Source organism: Ovis canadensis, chromosome 6 (genome assembly GCF_042477335.2).
Source record: "Ovis canadensis isolate MfBH-ARS-UI-01 breed Bighorn chromosome 6, ARS-UI_OviCan_v2, whole genome shotgun sequence".
In the NCBI taxonomy this organism is placed as follows: domain Eukaryota; kingdom Metazoa; phylum Chordata; class Mammalia; order Artiodactyla; family Bovidae; genus Ovis; species Ovis canadensis.
In genome coordinates, this window is record NC_091250.1 from 86,720,701 (window position 1) to 86,738,514 (window position 17,814).

Below are 17,814 nucleotides of genomic sequence, written 5' to 3' on the forward strand. Positions count from 1 at the left end.
GCTGACTAATCCAATGTCCATTTGTATATTACCTAGAGTCATTTTACATAGTAAGATTTTGGGAATCTTACACATTTCTGAGGGCTTGAAGGAGGAGGCCGTTGCCAGTATCACTGTTTGTTAAATGACTCATTGTTTTCATCTTATAGGAAAATTATTTGAGTAGAATGTTTAAAACCTGTAAATAACCCGCATCCTGGCAAATCAAGGACCATAGCTTTTCTACCACCCTGGGCCCTTGTCCTTGTAGTGTCAAGAGCTCAGGATGATGCTTTATTCCATCACATTTTAAAAGTAGCCTTTAGTCTCAAGAAGTGGTGATGGAGACTTGGCACTCAGATGACCGGAAGGCTTTTTTTTTTTTTTTTTGTCTCAAATACTTCACATTCTCCCACTGACACTTCAAAGACTACAAAGGCAACTGGACTTTGGGGAGTTCGAGGCCTTTGAAGTGGTCATAGAGTGTGTGGGAGTGCTTTTTAGGGCTGGGACAGGTAGGTGATCTTAGAAGGGAACCATGGAGAAAAGAAAAACACAAAGTGTGAAAATGTTTCTTCTTGGTCTGCCCGTTACCCTAATCCATGCAATCTTATAAAAATATTAGTTTTCTGCTATGTTAGGGGAATAGCAGTGATGTAATTCATTAATAATCAGTTTTATAAAAGTTACTGCTAGGTGAGAATGACAAAATTTTGAAGGCTCTCAGTCTCACAGAATAATATAGGATCAGGGGATATGATGAAACCATTGGTCATTCCAAGGTACTTCTGAAGGGCAACGGCTGAGAAAAACTACCATCTTTTGGCTTCTGTTCCCCTCCATTTCTCTCCGTGTTGTGCCCCAGATAATCATTATCTGCTTTTGCCAAACAGGGGTCTTCCTTCACCCTCTTCCTCTTCAACTCCTGGGCTGCCTGAGACAGTTAACCCCCTCCCCCACCCCCAAACTCCCTCCAGCCCAGTCTTCTGTGAGCGTCTGCTTTCCTGATTCTCTTGTGAACTCCTAGCAAAAGTTTTTTTTTGTTGTTCGCATTACCAGCTCACTTCCTTCCCCTTATCTAAACGTGAATGCTCCTCAAAGCTCCTCGGACCCTGTTTGGCTTCTGTTAGGCTCCCTGCTCTGAGAAACTCATCATCCCTACGATACCATTACAAATTATTCATTTATTTTTGGCTGCTCTGGGTCTTTGTTGCTGTGCTGGGGCTTTCTCTAGTTGCAGCGAGCAGGGGCTACTTTTCGTTGAGGTGCACAGGCTTCTCATCCCGTTTGTTCTCTTGTTGCAGAGCATAGACTATGTAGACACTCGGGCTTCAGTAGTTGCATCACACAGACTTAGCTGCCCCTCAGCATGTGGGATCTTCCCAGACCAGGGATTGAACCCATGTCCCCTGCATTGGCAGGCATATTTTTAACCACTGGACCACCAGGGAAGTCTCGACAAAGTCATTTGAGGCTAATTTGCCACCAGCCCTGACTAATTCTTTGCAATCAGGTGATAGGGGCCAACTCAGAAGGCATATCCCCTTGAGTGTTCTACCATCACTCCATATAGACAAAACCTTCCCCACCAATGAAACCTGCTTTTACACTGTACATCACACTTCCATTTTCCTTGGAACCATTTTTCATTCCTCCGTTTTCAGGACCTCTATCCAGCCTATCTCCAAGTGATTTTTTTTTCTAATCAACTTGGATCTTTTTATTTTCTTCTAATTCAACTTCCAAAATCCTAGTTCAGACTCTAGCAACCTCACACCAGCATTCTGCCATCACACATGTAAGATGCCCAGTTTGGCAGATGCTCCTGGTTGTCTATTAAATGTCTCTTCTCCCCTCTTCGCTTATTAAAAGAGCTTCAATTATTTGAGGTGTTGCAATATGCTCAGGTAAAATCTCTCCCCTGTTATCCACACATCTAATTCTGCTGATGTGCACTTCTACCAGGTAAAATTTCTGGGAGAGCTGTTATTCTCTTGATAAAGGGTAATAACCAGATAGCACATGCCTTGCCATACACACACACTCACCCATTGGCTTCCTACCTTCTTTTTTTCCTAGACAGAATGTAGAATCAATGGGTGAGGTTAAGATACCATATTTTAAATCAGCTAGGTCACTCCAGCACTCTTGCCTGGAAAATCCCATGGACGGAGGAGCCTGGGAGGCTGCAGTCCTTGAGGTCGCTAAGAGTCGGACATGACTGAGCAACTTCACTTTCACTTTTCACTTTCATGCGTTGGAGAAGGAAATGGCAACCCACTCCAGTATTCTTGCCTGGAGAATCCTAGGGATGGGGGAGCCTGGTGGGCTGCCGTCTATGGGGTTGCACAGAGTTGGACATGACTAAAGTGACTTAGCAGCAGCAGCAGCAGCAGGTGACCTCAGATACTTTCCTGAGACCTTGAAAAACTTACCTAACCTTTTTAAGCCTCAATTTTGTATCTGTAAAATGGGTACAATGACAGCCATATAGGCTGTGAAGATTGAAAGTAGTATGTTTATAAATCATTGAATGTGGTTTATACAAAGACCTTGTCACTGTCAGCAAGTGGTGGATAGTCCTCCAGCTATTTCCATTTTCTAAATTCCTATTATGAAAGTGAAAATGAAGGTTGCTTCATCTTGTCTGACTCTTTGCAACCCCATGGACTATAATGGAATTCTCCAGGCAAGAATACTAGAGTGGTTAGCCATCCCTTCTTCAGGAGATCTTCCCAACCCAGGAATCGAACCCAAGTTTCCCGCAATGCAGGCGAATTCTTTGCCAGCTGATCCACCATACTTAGAATATTTATGGTACATATATGCATTGTTTTATTTTGTCTCTTGGATTACCTGTCTCCTTGGAGAGAAGGAGACTGTAATAAACTTAGAGCAATTGTCTGTTTTTACTGTTTGTTTCATCACCTCCAAATTGCCTTGTCTAGTTCTGGGTGTGGAATAGGATCTTAAATAGGGATTTAATGAAAGGTTATATGATAAATGTGATGGAAATAAAGTCTTAAATTAAGTATTGGCTAAGGTTAGGAGATCAAGATGAGAGGCTATAAAGATGATCATTTTGCTTTGAAAACAATCTTCAAAGGAAGGTGAAGGTGAAGTCACTCAGTTGTGTCCGACTCTTTGCGACCCCATGGACTGTTACCTACTAGGCTTCTCCATCCATGGGATTCTCTAGGCAAGAATACTGGAGTGGATTGCCATTTCCTTCTCCAAGGTCTCCTGCATTGGAGGCAGATGCTTTAACCTCTTAGCCACCAGGGAAGCCCTATCTTCAAGGGAAGACAGATACAAACAGAGAGGATGCTGCTGTGAATGGCTTCTCTTCTTCCCTAGGTCTAGACTCAAACTCTTTTCTCAGCCCCCATTCTTTCCTCCCCAAATGCTATTTCAACTCCAAAGCATTGCAGAGCAATGCAGATTTTCCTGGAGAAAAAATTCCTAGCCAAACCCTTGAACATCTCAATCTTTCTCCTCCTGTCTCTTTCTGGCTGTTCTGCTTCTCACATTTCTCCCCAAAAAAGACTGAAAAATCCTTATATAAAGATACCGTTTGCCATCTTCTGGAGCACTAGGTCTGCCTCCTGAGCTTGGACACAGCACTCAGCAAACCAAAGTCCTGTTGTTGAGCCGTCCCTGGGGCTACCATGCTTGCGAGGGCTGTTTATAGTCTTATTCCTGCCTTGAAAAAGTGAAAGTGTTAGTCACTCAGTCATGTCCCACTCTTTGCAACCCCATGGATTGCAGCCTGCCAGGCTCCTCTGTTCGTGGAATTCTCTAGGCAGGAATACTGGAGTGGATTGCCATTCCCATCTCTAGGGGATCTCCCTAACTCAGGGATTGAATCCACGTCTCCTGCATTGCAGGCAGATTCTTTGCTGTCTGAGCCACCAGGAAAGCCCCATTTCTGCCTTATGCTTTCTCATTCCAAAGAACCAGGGCAACCCCCACTTCCTTTAAACCTCCTCCACCTACCCTACCAGCCTCCATTTTTCACCTTTCTCGTCTCCACTCTACTCTTTTACTTCCTTCTGTTTTTGTCTTCTCCCTTGCCCCTAGTCATCAGCCTACACTGTTTTTACTTCTCAAAACCCTGGGAGAAGGTATTGAGATGGGTACATCTGCCGTCAACCAGGAACAGTCAGAAGAAAAGGAGATTCTTGACTCACCTTGAGTTTCCAAGCCCTTTCCCCTCATCAAGGCATGGCCAGGAGACTACTTCCTACACAGGACCAACTTTTTGGCTTTACCTTAGTCTTGAAAAATCTTTATCTGGAGAGGACTGGGGATCTATAAATGAGAATGCCCATCTCTGAGTAGAGAGAAAATTTAACCCAGGATATTCTAACACCTTCATTACCCAATGTAGTCTGGGACCACAAATATGGAGATAAATGTATCTAACATGTCCTTAGTCTCTCTTTGGATATGTGATCTTAGGGCTTGGCCTTATCTTCTTTTAATCAAAATGTATACATACCAAAAACATTTATTCTGCCACATTCCGCATTTTTAAATGCAGAACAAAAAAAGGTAAGGCTGTGGTGGGAGAAACTGGTGTATTTGTTTTCTCTGTCACTGTATTTGATTTTGTAAAAACCCTGAGCAGATGTTAGCCTCCTCCACTGTCAGGGAGACCAAGGCTCCAGGCATCTCCCCTATGAGGATGGGGAACGGTAGGTAGGGAGGGTAGGCACTGAGGGCCACTCACATCAGACCAAGTCTGCAAGGAAATAAACATGCTAATGTAGTATTTCCAGGACTTGTTCCAACTGTTTCATGAAAAGATAACCATCACAGTCATTAGCCAGATGTGTTCTGATTCCCTCTTTTCTTTCACTAACTCACATCTGCCCCCACCAACTACGGTCCTAGAGGTGGTTGTCAGCGGCTTGGGTCTCAATCATGGAGACCTCTTGCCTCCTCGGGCCCCTCCCCTCTTCTCTTCCTCCCATCAAACTGCTATTTTGTGTCTCTGTTGCAACTGGGTCATGTTTTTGACTTTACCAAGAGGAAGCAAGAGGCCTTCAGTGGGAAAGCAAGAGGTTTCCAGTGTTCACCAAATACAGATGCTCAGGAAATGGGGCACTCGTGTGGCTTGTGTAGAGGGAACTTCTCAGCTACAAGGCTGTGTCCTGTGTGCGGGAGGCCCCGCTCACTCCTCACTGTCTCCCAGCCTGCCTGACTCCAAACATCCCCGGGAATAATTCAACTTCTTATCTAAGGTACGGGCCAGCTTCCTTGAACCACCAACTGCTCGATTGCACAACACATCGGTTATATAAGAGGATCTTAAGAAAGAATAAAATCATGAGCCCCACATAACTGCCCTTGTCCAGGCATCACCCCCAACCCTGAGAAAGGGGCCCAGTTGGGGCAGTTGGTCCATTTGTAAACAGAAGCTGCAGAACAGACCGTTGGTTTCACTGAATGAAGCTCCAGGGCTCCTCATTGTCCTTGTGTTTCCTCAGACTCCCCCGCCCCCACTCCACCTCTGTCACCCCAAATGCAGGCCCTCATTACCCTGGGTGAGAATAGAAGGCTCCTCATCATTTATTTATTTTTAGCACTTGCTCAAACTAATTGGTAGCCCTGCAACCCATACATAATACAGTGATCTGGAAGGAACTGACAGCTATTTAATGATGGATGGTATCAGATGGGGACAGAGAACACGAGGCTTACTCTGCAGTGGGTCTTGTTTGACTGTCTGCTCTTGTCTGGGGGTACGTGTTTTCTGATGCACTTGGTCTCTAAAGGTTATTAGCTGAAAATTACAGAGCCAGAGCTCAGCAAGGCGGGTGCAGTCCTCGTCCTACTTCTTCACTGGCCTACAGCGGTGGGTTTAGCAGTTCTGAGCCTTTGAGAGAAAGAGACCCAGTATTTAGAGAAGGAAGGCCATGTCTTTGACTCTTTCACCTGCCTGGATCCTGACATGGGAAAGGTGGTAAGGAGTTTGGGAAGAGCATGATTTCTGGAAGCAAACAAGTCTAGGGAGTCTCAGCTTGAACACTCAGCACTTCCGTGACTTCAGATAAATGGCTTAAACTTTCAGAACCTCAGTTTCCTCATCTCTCAAAATGGGGAGCATAAGACCTACCCAGCAATGTGTTTCAGAGGACAAATGTGAAAATACCAATTATACTGCCTCCTACAAGCTTAGGTTCTTCCTTAATTTGAATTTACCACATCTAAGAGTCCTTAGCTATGAACAAAACACGCCAAGCTTTGCACTTCCATTTTGCTCTTTATTAGTAGGTCCATATAAGATAGACAAGATATCAAAGTAACTTAGAGGACACGACTGAGAAGACTGGGATTCTATTACTGATTATACCTGAGAATGTGCTCAGAAGCTGTGCAATCAAAAAAGCTTTCATGCTTCCCTGGTGGCCCAGTGGTTAAGAGTATGCCTTGGAATGCAGGGGATACCGGTTCAATCACGGGTCCAGGAGGATTCCACATACCGTGGGGCAACTATGCCTATGTACCACAACTACTGAGCCCACCTGCCCTACAGCCAGAGCTCCGCAACAAGAGAAGCCACTGGAGTGAGAAACCTATGCATCACAACCGGAGAGTAACCCCTGCTCGCTGCAACTGGAGAAAGGCCATGTGCAAAAATGAAGACCCAGTGCTGCCAAAAAAATATAAACTAACTAAATTTTTTAAAAAAGAAGGTCTACTTTAGGACCCTTTCTACACTGTGAGTAGGAATGTAAATTGGTGCAGCCACTATAGAAACAATATGGAGTTTCCTTAAAATACCAAAAATAGAGCTACCATGGGATCTAACAATCTTACTTCTGGGAATATATCCAGAAAACTCTAAAAGTATATAAAAGATACATGCACCCCAATATTCATAGCAGCACCATTTACAATAGTAAAAACATGGATGCAGCCTAAGTGTCTATCAACAGATGAATGGATAAAGATGTGGCATATATTATATTCACAATGGAATATCATTTCAGCCAAAAAGAGAATGAAATAATGCCATTTGCAGCAACATGGATGGACCTAGAGAATATCATACTAAATAAAGTAAATCAGACAGAGACAAATATTATATGATAACACTTACATGTAGAGTCTAAAAAATAATAATACAAAATAATTTACTTACCAAAGAGAAACAGACTCACAGACATAGAAAGCAAACATTTGGTTACCAAAGCGGAAAGGCAGGAGAGAGAGGAGTCAGTTAGGAGTATGGGAGTAACACATATGAACTACTACACATGAAATAGATAGGCAATGAGGATTTACTGTATAACACAGAGAACTATGTTCAACAACTTGTAATAACCTATGATAGAAAATAATTTGAATACATATATATTTAGCCAAATCACTTTGCTGTATACTTACACAATATTATAAATCAACTACACTTCAATTTAAAAAAAAGGCCTTGGATCCCAGGTTGTGTGTAAACTTGGATAAATTATTGATATTTAAGCTCTCTGAGTCTTAATCATCTCAATCTCTTTGGGATTTGTAAGTGATAAGTAAAATAATAAGTATACTAACAAGTATAAAGTACTAATTAAATGCTGAAATAGAGCAGGTGCCCCCCAAATGTTACCTTCATTTCTTCATTAAGTAGTAATCTTCTAGTTTTGAACTGTAATTAGATATTCATTTATGTAACAAATGTTTATAGAGCAAATGTGTTTATATGGCAGACACAGTCCTAGTTGCTGGGTATCCTATACTCTGGCTTGGGAGAGAGCTGATAAATTGGCAGATGAAAGTTTATATAATTTAGTATAAAAAATATGGGATTCCATTAGTCTCATGCTACAGAGCTACTTTTTTCATTCAACTATATTTTATTTCATTGAAAATTGTCTGTATCAGTAGATATTAATAGAGAGCTTTTTCATCCTTTTATATAGCAGCACATTGTTCCAAAGTGTGTGTGTATACTCACACACCCATTATTTAGCCATTACCTTATTGATGGCCATTTGGTTTTCTACCTTTTTGGGGGGAAGGGAATTGAAAAAATTATATCCTCATCCTTATGTTATTACACTGTATGACAATTTTTGTAGATTATATTATTTTTTAATCTTTAAATAAAATATCATGGGCTGAAAATATTATGAGATCTCAGGATTTTAATGGATAATATGTCTTTTTCAGTTGCATTAACCTTTGAAAAGAGTGAAAAAGAAAGCGAAAGTCACTCGGTTGTCTCCGACTCTTTGTAACACTATGGGCTTGTGGAATTCCAGTCAGTGGAATTCTCCAGGCAAGAATATTGGAGTGGGTAGCCTTTCCCTTCACCAGGGGATCTTCCTGACTCAAGGATCAAACCCAGATCTCCCACATTGCAGGTGGATTTTTTAACCAGCTGAGCCACAAGGGAAGCCCAAGAGTACTGGAGCAGGTATCCCATCCCTTCTCCAGTGGATCTTCCTGACCCAAGAATCGAACTAGGGTCTCCTGCATTGCAGGTATTTTCTTTACCAACTGAGCTATTAGGGAATTCTTGATTGACATTTGCCAACAGTTCATCAACCATGTCAGTTTTTGGGAAACATTTTGACAAGTTTTCTTCAAGTGAACCTTTCCCACTGTTCCATGTGTTTCCTCTGGGTGAGAGGGGAGTACCCAGGTGAGTGCAGGATGCAGTTCAGTTCAGTCGCTCAGCCGTGTCTGACTCTTTGCGACCCCATGGACTGTAGAACACCAGGCCTCCCTGTCTATCACCAACTCCCAGAGTTTACCCAAACTCATGTCCATTGAGTCGGTGATGCCATCCAACCATCTCATTTTCTGTCATCCTGATCTCCACCTGCTGTCAGTCTTTCCCAGCATCAGGGTCTTTTCCAATGAGTCAGCTCTTCACATCAGATGGCCAAAGTATTGGAGTTTCAGTTTCAACATCAGTCCTTCCAATGAACACTCAGGACTGGTTGGACCTCCTTGCAGTCCAAGGGACTCCCAAAAGTCTTCTCCAGAGGGATGCAAATGGGACTTTGAATTTCTGGGCTGCTTCTTGCTCAATATGGTCATGGATGTGGGTATTTTTTGTTTGTTTTATGGGTTTCCCCACCCCCCCACCGCCCTTCAGGTCTTATTTCTTTGAGGATAGTAATTCCTACCTACTTCTATTCACTAATATGCATCATTCATTTGGCAACTCATTGGTTATATCAACTTCAAGTCCCTGAAAGTACCCCAAAGTACTTTTAGAATCTTTCAAAGGTCTGTCTCTCCCAGGCCCCTCCACTATAAACTGTGTTCCTTCATGCAACAGCCTTCCTGGAAGATTTATTCTTTGAATTAGAATAAAGACTATCTTCAGTTTTAGGTTCACAGAAAAATTAAGCAAAAAGAACAGAGAGTTCCCATATACCTCCTGACCCATACAAGCACAGCCTCGCCCACTACTGGCATCCCCCATCAGAGTGGTACCTTTGTCACAACTCTGTACAATTCTACATTAACACAACAGTATCACTTTAAACCATAGCTTACATGAAGTTTCACTCTAGTGATGTTGAACATTCTATGGGTTTGGACAAGCATATAGTGACATGTGTCCATCATTACAGTATCATACAAACTAGTTTCACTGTCCTAAAAATCCTCTGTGCTCTGCCTATTCATTCCTCCCTTCTCATAACCCCTGGCAACCATTGCTCTTTTTACTGTTTCCCTAGTTTTGTCTTTTACAGAATGTCATATTGTTGGAATTACACAGTATGTAGCTTTTTCCAACTGGCTTCTTTTACTCATTAATATGCATTAAAATTCCTCCATGTCTTTTCCTGGCTTGATAGTTTGTTTCTTTTTAGTGTGAATATTCCCTTGTCTGTATGTGTCATAGTTTATTTATCCATTCACCTACTTAAACACATCCTGGTTGCTTCCAAATATTGACAAATACGAAGTAAGCTGCAAAAAACATCTGTATGCAGGTTTTTGTGTGGACATAAGTTTTTAACTGATTTTGGTAAATACCAAGGAGCCCAATTGCTACATCATATGGTAAATTTTGTGAGAAACTGCCAAACTGTCTTCCAAAGTGGCTGTACCATTTTTCACCCCCACCAGCAATGGATAAATACTACTCCACATCCTCACCAGAATTTGGTTTTGTCAGTAATTTGGATGTATGATTTGGATTTTGATTATGATAGGTATCTAGTAGTATCTCACTGTTCTCTTAACCTGCATTTCCCTCATGAAGTATAATGTTGAACTTTACTTTTTAAATTTTCTTAATCCATTTCATTGGTTTTTAGTTTGGTTATTTACTGCATTGACATTCCACTGTAAAATAGTTCTTGCCACACAGGGTCATTGTGAGGAAGAAAGGAAAGAATCTTATCTCTGTAAGTACAAACTCTCAGTTTATAGCTTTCATTTCTGTATCTTGCTCAAGTTGGATAAAGCCAGAGCTGTGGGTCACATTGGTGGAAAGTCAGTGCCCATGAAGTTCACAGGATAATCAACCTCAAATACACAATGCCTTGTGAGCACAGTAAATGAAATTACTGGCTTTGCCTGAGGAGTTGAATTAGATTTTATGGTGCCTAGAATATAGTACGGAGAAGGCAATGGCACCTCACTCCAGTACTCTTGCCTGGAAAATCCCATGGATGGAGGAGCCTGGTAGGCTGCAGTCCATGGGGTCGCTAAGAGTTGGACATGACTGAGCAACTTCACTTTCACTTTTCACTTTCCTGCATTGGAGAAGGAAATGGCAACCCACTCCAGTATTCTTGCCTGGAGAATCCCAGGGACGGGGGAGCCTGGTGGGCTGCCATCTATGGGGTCGCACAGAGTCAGACATGACTGAAGCGACTTAGCAGCAGCAGCAGAATATAGTAGCCCCTCATTCATTCTTCATTAAATGAGAGGACGTTTGAGAAGGTGGACTCTGGAGTTGGACTCCTTAGAATTGAAACAATCCTCCATTAATTGATCAGATGTATGACCTTTGGTCAGTTACTTAACCTCTCTGTTTCCCCATGTGAAAAAATGGTGCTAATAGCAACCCCAAACTGGAAGCAACCCAAATGTCCTCAGTGGTGAATGGATAAACAAAATGTGGTATATCTACACTGTGGACTATCACTCGGTCGTAAAGAAAAATAATGAAGTACTGATACATATAACAACATGCATGAACGTTGAAAGCATTAGGCTAAGTGAGAGAAGCCAGACACAAGAGGTCACGCACTACATGGTTCCGTCTATATAGAGTGCCTAGGATAGGTAATTATAGAGACAGAAAGCAGATGGGTGGCTCCCAAGGGCTAAGAGGAAGGAGTCATGGGGAGTGACTACTTAACAGGTACAGGATTTTCTTTTGGGTTGATGAAAATGTTTTGATGAAACAAGATAGCTGTGGTGGTCGTACAACATCGTGAAGGTACTAAAAGCCATTGAATTGTATACTTAAAGGTGGTTAATTTTATCTTAAATGAACTTTTCCTCAATAAAAATACTCACTGGATATGCTAAACAGGAGGTTTGCCATAGCTGAGTGAGTAGTAAATTAGTGAGATGGAAAATAGAGTTCATTATATTAGCCAGGGTGCCACAGAGAGCCGAGATATGTGAGACAGGTTGAAACATATAGAGTGTGAGGTAGTACAGAATTCTAGAAAGATAAAAGACAAAAGTGGGATGAAGAGTATTTGAAGGGGAAATAAAAACAGAATTTTCCATAAACATTTGTTGGAAGAGTACAAACCTCAGATCCAGGAAACCCAAAAAGTTCCAAGAAGAATAAAAGAAAATTCATACCTAGGCATATTCTAGTAAAACTGTAGAATGTCTAAAGCCAAAAGAAGATCTAAAAGGCAGCCAGAAAATAAAAGTCACTTCCAACATGGTGACAATTAGACAGCTGGTGAACTTTTCAACAGTAGTAATAGAAGACAAAACCAGGAATAAATTATGCAATATGCTGAAAGAAAAAGTGCTGCTAGTGCAGACTTTCAAAGAAAGCAAAAATATCTTTCAATAATGAAGACAAAATACTCTTTTTAGACAAACAAAAATTGAGAGTTTTACCACCAACAGATCTTTGCCCAAGAAAATCCTAAAAGATTCATTTCAAGGAAAATTTTCAGATATTAGTAAATACTGGGTAAGTCTAAATATAATTTGACTGGAAATTGATGTGCAAATTATGGGATTAAGTAAAAGGTATAACTAAAATAATTAGTGTGGGAGTATTTAAATTATGGACAGAGTGGTCACAGTGTTTGGAGGTCTTATATTGCTTGGGAGGAAAGGTAAAGATATTGATTAATGTGTTAAAATATATACAGCAGTCACTGAAAGAAGACTGCTAGATGTCCCTTATATCCATTGTCCTTTTTATATAATAATGAAACTTTGATTTTTATCTGACCACATGACCATTTTTCAGCCTTTGAGGCTACAGTGATTGAGGTGCAACAGATTGCATTTTATTTCCAAATATGGGATGCCCCTCCTCCTGGGAGGATTATGTATTTCCTCACCCTCCTGACCTCAGGTTTGATCTCCTTTGGGAGGGTTTTATTTAAATACTGGTGATATCAGGCTTGGTCAGGTGACTTGTTTAGCCAATAAACTGTCAGTGGAAATAAAATATGTCACCTTCTGAGCAGAAGTTTTCAAAACCATCATGAAGTTCCACCATCTCTTTTCTTCTGCTCTATCCTTAGCAATGCTTCAGAAAGGGACTGGGGCTAGGAACGAAGATCCAAAGCTGATGTGTACATGTGGTATGAATGAGAAATAAACCCACATTAAAGCCACTTGGATTTTGGAGTTACTGGTTACTATAGCGTAATTTAGCCTTAGGTGAGTCATACAGAAGTTAATGCCCAGAAATAAGCTGCTGCTATCTCAACAACAAATAAATACAACAACCTCAAATTAGCAGTATATAGTATTGGCTTTCAGAATGTGAACTAGGTGCCTAGGAAATGTTAGTGGAGGCTAACATATATAGAAAGATGATAATCCATATTACAGAGTGGCCAAATATTGACCAAAACTTGCCTATGCTAACTTGAAAGGCAAACTATGGAGGGAGGTTCATAACATTGTACAGGAGGTGGTGATCAAAACCATCCCCAATAAAAAGAAATGCAAAAAGGCAAAATAGTTGTCAGAGAAGGCCTTACAAATAGCTGAGAAAAGAAGAGACGTGAAAGGCAAAGGAGAAAAGGGAAGATATGTCCATTTGAATGCAGAGTTCCAGAGAACAGGGGGAGAGATAAGAAAGCTTTTTTCAGGAACAATGCAAAGACAGAGGAAAACAAAAGAATGGGAAAGACTAGAGATCTCTTCAACAAAATTAGAAGCACCAAGGGAATATTTCATGCAAAGATAGGCACAATAAAGGACAGAAATGATATGGACCTAACAGAAGCAAAAAATTAAGAACAGGTGGTAAGAATACACAGAAGAACTATACAAAAAAGATCTTAATGACCTGGATAACCATGATGGTGTGATTACTCACCTAGAGCCAGACATCCTGTAGTGCAAAGTCAAGTGGGGCTTAGGAAGCATCACATGAACAAAGCTAGTGGAGGTGATGAAATTCCAGCTGAGCTATTCCAAATCTTAAAAGATGATGTTGTGAAAGTGCTGCACTCAATATTCCAGCAAATTTGGAAAACTCAGCAGTGGCCAGAGGACTGGAAAAGGTCAGCTTCCATTCCAATCCCAAAGAAGGGCAATATCAAAGAATGCTCAAACTACCACACAATTGCATTAATTCCACATGCTAACAAGGTCATGCTCAAAATCCTTCAAGCTAGGCTTCAACAGTACATGAGCCAAGAGCATCCAGATGTACAAGCTGAATTTAGAGAAGGCAGAGGGACCAGAGATCAAATTGCCAACATTGGTTGGATCATAGAAAAAGCTACAAAATTCCAGAAAAACATCTACCTCTGCTTCATTGACTATGCTAAAGTCTTTGACTGTGTGGATCACAACAAATTGTGGATAATTCTTAAAGAGATGGGAGTACCAGATCACCTTATCTGTTTCTCATGAAATCTGTATGCAGGTCAAGAAGCAAGTTAGAACCGGACATGGAACAATGGACTGGTTCAAATTGGGTAAGGTGTACGTCAAAGCTGTATATCGTGACCTTGCTTATTTAACTTATATGCAGAGTATATCATGAGAAACACTGGGCTGGATGAAGCACAAAATGGAATCAAGATTGCCGGGAGAAATATCAATAACCTCAGATATGCAGACAACACCACCCTAATGGCAGAAAGCAAAGAGGAGCTAAACAGCCTCTTGATTAAAGTGAGAGGAGAGTGAAAAAGCTGACTTAAAACTCAACATTAAAAAAACGAAGATCATGGCATCTGGTCCCATCACTTCATGGCAGATAGATGGGTAAAGAGTGGAAACAGTGACAGGCTATTTTCTTGGGCTCCAAAATCACTACAAATGGTGACTTTAGCCATGAAATTAAAAGATGCTGGTTCCTTGGAAGAACCGCAGTGACAAAGCTAGACAGTGCATTAAAAAGCAGAGACATTGCTTTGCCTACAAAGGTCGATCTAGTCAAAGCTGCGGTTTTTCTGGTAGTCACGTACAGATATGAAAGCTGGCAATAGAAAAGGCTGAGTGCCAAAGAACTGATGCCTTCAAATTGTGGTGCTGGAGAAGACTCTTTAAAGTCCCTTGGACTGCAAAGAGATCCAACCAGTCCATTCTAAATGAAATCAGTCCTGAATATCCATTGGAAGGACTGATGCTGATGCTGAAACTCCAATACTTTGTCTACCCGATGCGAAGAACTGACTCATTTGAAAAGACCTTGATACTGAGAAAGGTTGAAGGCAGGAGAAGGGGACAACAGAGGATGAGATGGTTGGATGGCATCACCAACTCACTGGATATGAGTTTGAGCAAACTCTGGGAAATGGTGAAGGACAGGGAGGCCTGGAGTGCTACACTCCATGGGGTCACAAAGAGTCAGACATGACTGAACAACAGCAACAACAATGAACTTATGATATAAGATGAAGAATGTGGGAAATACAGAATGGGATTTAAAAGTTGCATATTACCAAATTGTAACAGCCTGAGATGACTAATGGAGTGATCCATATGACCAAATAAATCAGTGTCACAATAAAGAAAGGAGATGCAACCCTACATTGAAAATGCACAGATCTTCAGATTAGAGGTTTTTAAAACTTCAACTCTATGCTACCAACTCTTTTTTATTTAGTTGCTAAATCGTGTCTGACTCTTTGAGATCCCATGGACTGCAACTCATCAGATTCTTCTGCCCATGGAATTTCCCAGGCAAGAATACTGGAGTGGTTTGCCGTTTCCTTCTCCTGGGGATCTTCCCAACCCAGGGATGGAACCCAGGTCTCCTGCTTGTCAGTTGGATTCTTTACTGCTGAGCCACCAGGAAAGACCAGAAACATATCTAAAGCATGCTACCAGAGACATATTTAAAATAGAAAGACAATGGAGAGACTGAAAATATAAAGGAAGAAAAAGAGCAGACCCTTAAGAGCAAAGCAAAGTGGATACAAATATCCAACTCCACATTCTTTATTGCATAGACACAGCTAGACCATTCTCAAACTGGACAAAGTTCATTTAAGAACAAAATAGTGGAATTACCATTCAAAAACAGCCTCAGAGGTTTTTAGGATGGGTTAAATTGTGCCTCTCCAAAATTTATGTGCAAGTACCTTGAGATGAGATGAGACTGTATTTGGAGACAGGATCTTTAAAGAAACAATTAAGTTAAAATAGGGAGGGACCCAATCCACACTGAGTAGGGTCCTTACAAGAAAAAGAAATTTGGACACAAAAAGAGGCACCAGGGATGTGTGGGCATGGAGGAAGGACTTTACCAGGACACAAGGAGAAACAGTTATCTCCAAACCAAGGAGAGAGCTTTCAAAGAGAACAAACACTGCAGACACCTTGATCTTGAACTTCTAGCCTCCAGAACTTTGAGAAAATCACTTTCTGTTATTACAGCCACCTTGTCCATGACTTTGTGGTATCCAGTTTGTGATACTTTGTGATAGCATCCCTAGGATACTTAAGAAAGCCTTAAATAATAGTAGTAATTGCAATAATGTCATACCCTAGATCTTTTCAGGCCATTTCCTTTGGAGAATTCCAAAGATCAAAAAAGCGGCCATGTGTAACAAGAAGATGTCTTCTGGCAACTCCCTCCTTACAAAGAGGCTTTTAATAATGGGCCTTGGCACAGAGGTAACCAGCATTGTGCCCTGGGGCGGGTCTCACCATTGTCCTCCTCTGTGGGCAGCCAAAGAGAGCCAAAGATGCAATGCCATCCAAGGGAGTGCCATCTGGGAGGATATTTCTAAAGAAAACAGGAGGCTCTGGTTCCTGGATTTGCCACTCTGATCCAGTTTAATCACTAACATCTATAAGAAAAGAAAGTCCTCTTTCTTTCATATCACATTGGGCTAGAGCCAAATGAGATTCTGCATGCTGATGGTGAGGGGTAATAGCTATATCGTAATCATCATTTTAGAGAACATTTCTCTCCTACCAGCTCTTGCTGAACATATTTAGATTCTGAGATAACATTAGGGGGTAAGCACATTTGTCCTTTAAAGACTTCAATTTGAAGGCTTCAACCGCTCACTGGCTTTGTCATTTGTTATTCATATGTGTTGATCAAATTGTTCAAATGTTTTTATTTCCTCCTATCAATGGTTTCATTTAGAAAACACTTCGTATCATCTCCAAGCTAATTATTTAATAAAAAAGGTTTCTTTCACTTTTTATTTTCTCATCTCTCTTCTTTTGACGTTGAGGTCATGTTTCTCATCTGAAACTCCAATGTGTGCTAACTTTACATTTGTATAAATTCATACATTGAGGGCACTTTGTTTTGGTTCAGTGTTTTCCCTCAAGGAGGGCAAAGTTGTATTTATAGGCGTCTATAAATGCCAGGCTTTGTTGTGCTGATCTTTTCTTTCTTCTCGCCCCCTCGGGGTGGTGGCTAGAAATCTGCGCAATTCTTGTTTTTAAAAAAAGTAAAGAATGAAAGACAATATGATACAGTTGGTCTCTGTTGATTACTTGGTAGTCTGGTGACTGTAGAAATGCTGATCAAAGGCTCTGGACAATGAAAGCCAAGCTTGTGGGGGAAGAGGCTGAGGGGCAGCAGGATTTAGGAAAGAGTTACAGAGCTTTGCTAGTCTAATCTAATAGCTTTTCATACCTTCTTCTTCTTCTTTTTTTTTTTTTTAAGATTTTTTTGATGTGGACCAGTTTTAAAGTCTTTATTGAATTTGTCACAATATTGCTTCTGTTTTATGTTTCAGTGTTTTGGCCACAAGGCATGTGGGATCTTAGCTCCCAGACCAGGGATCAAACCTGTGCCCCCTGCATTGAAAGTGCAGAGTCTTAACCACTGGACCACCAGGGAAGGGCCCTTCTTTTCCCTCTTTCTTTCTTTCCTCTCTGCTTTTTGGTCTTTCTACTGCTCTCTATTCTTCCATATTTTGTTTTTTCCTTTCTTTCCTCTTTCCTTCATACAAGGAAGGAAACTACAAGATCGAACCATAGGCTGGAAATGGCCAAATATCAGCAATTTCACACACTCAACCTAATACACCAAAAAAATTCAAGATTTAAAACTTCTATACACAAAGAAAAGAGAATAACTGTATACTATTATTTTTCAAAAATAGAGATTCTTCCTTATTCAAGAAGCCAAATTGGCTTAGGACTGGTTGTGGGTTTAACCAGGCCTTAATGGAATCCTAGTCCCACAACTTGTTCTTTGCAAGACTTTGATCAAGT

General features: G+C 41.0%; 1 non-coding gene across 1 annotated transcript; it reads right to left on the reverse strand.

Moving 5' to 3' along the window:
• Nucleotides 1-17,364: 17,364 nt before the first annotated feature.
• Nucleotides 17,365-17,437, reverse strand: TRNAE-UUC (transfer RNA glutamic acid (anticodon UUC)). The gene has a single exon. It is a non-coding gene; the product is annotated as a tRNA-Glu (tRNA).
• Nucleotides 17,438-17,814: the final 377 nt, after the last annotated feature.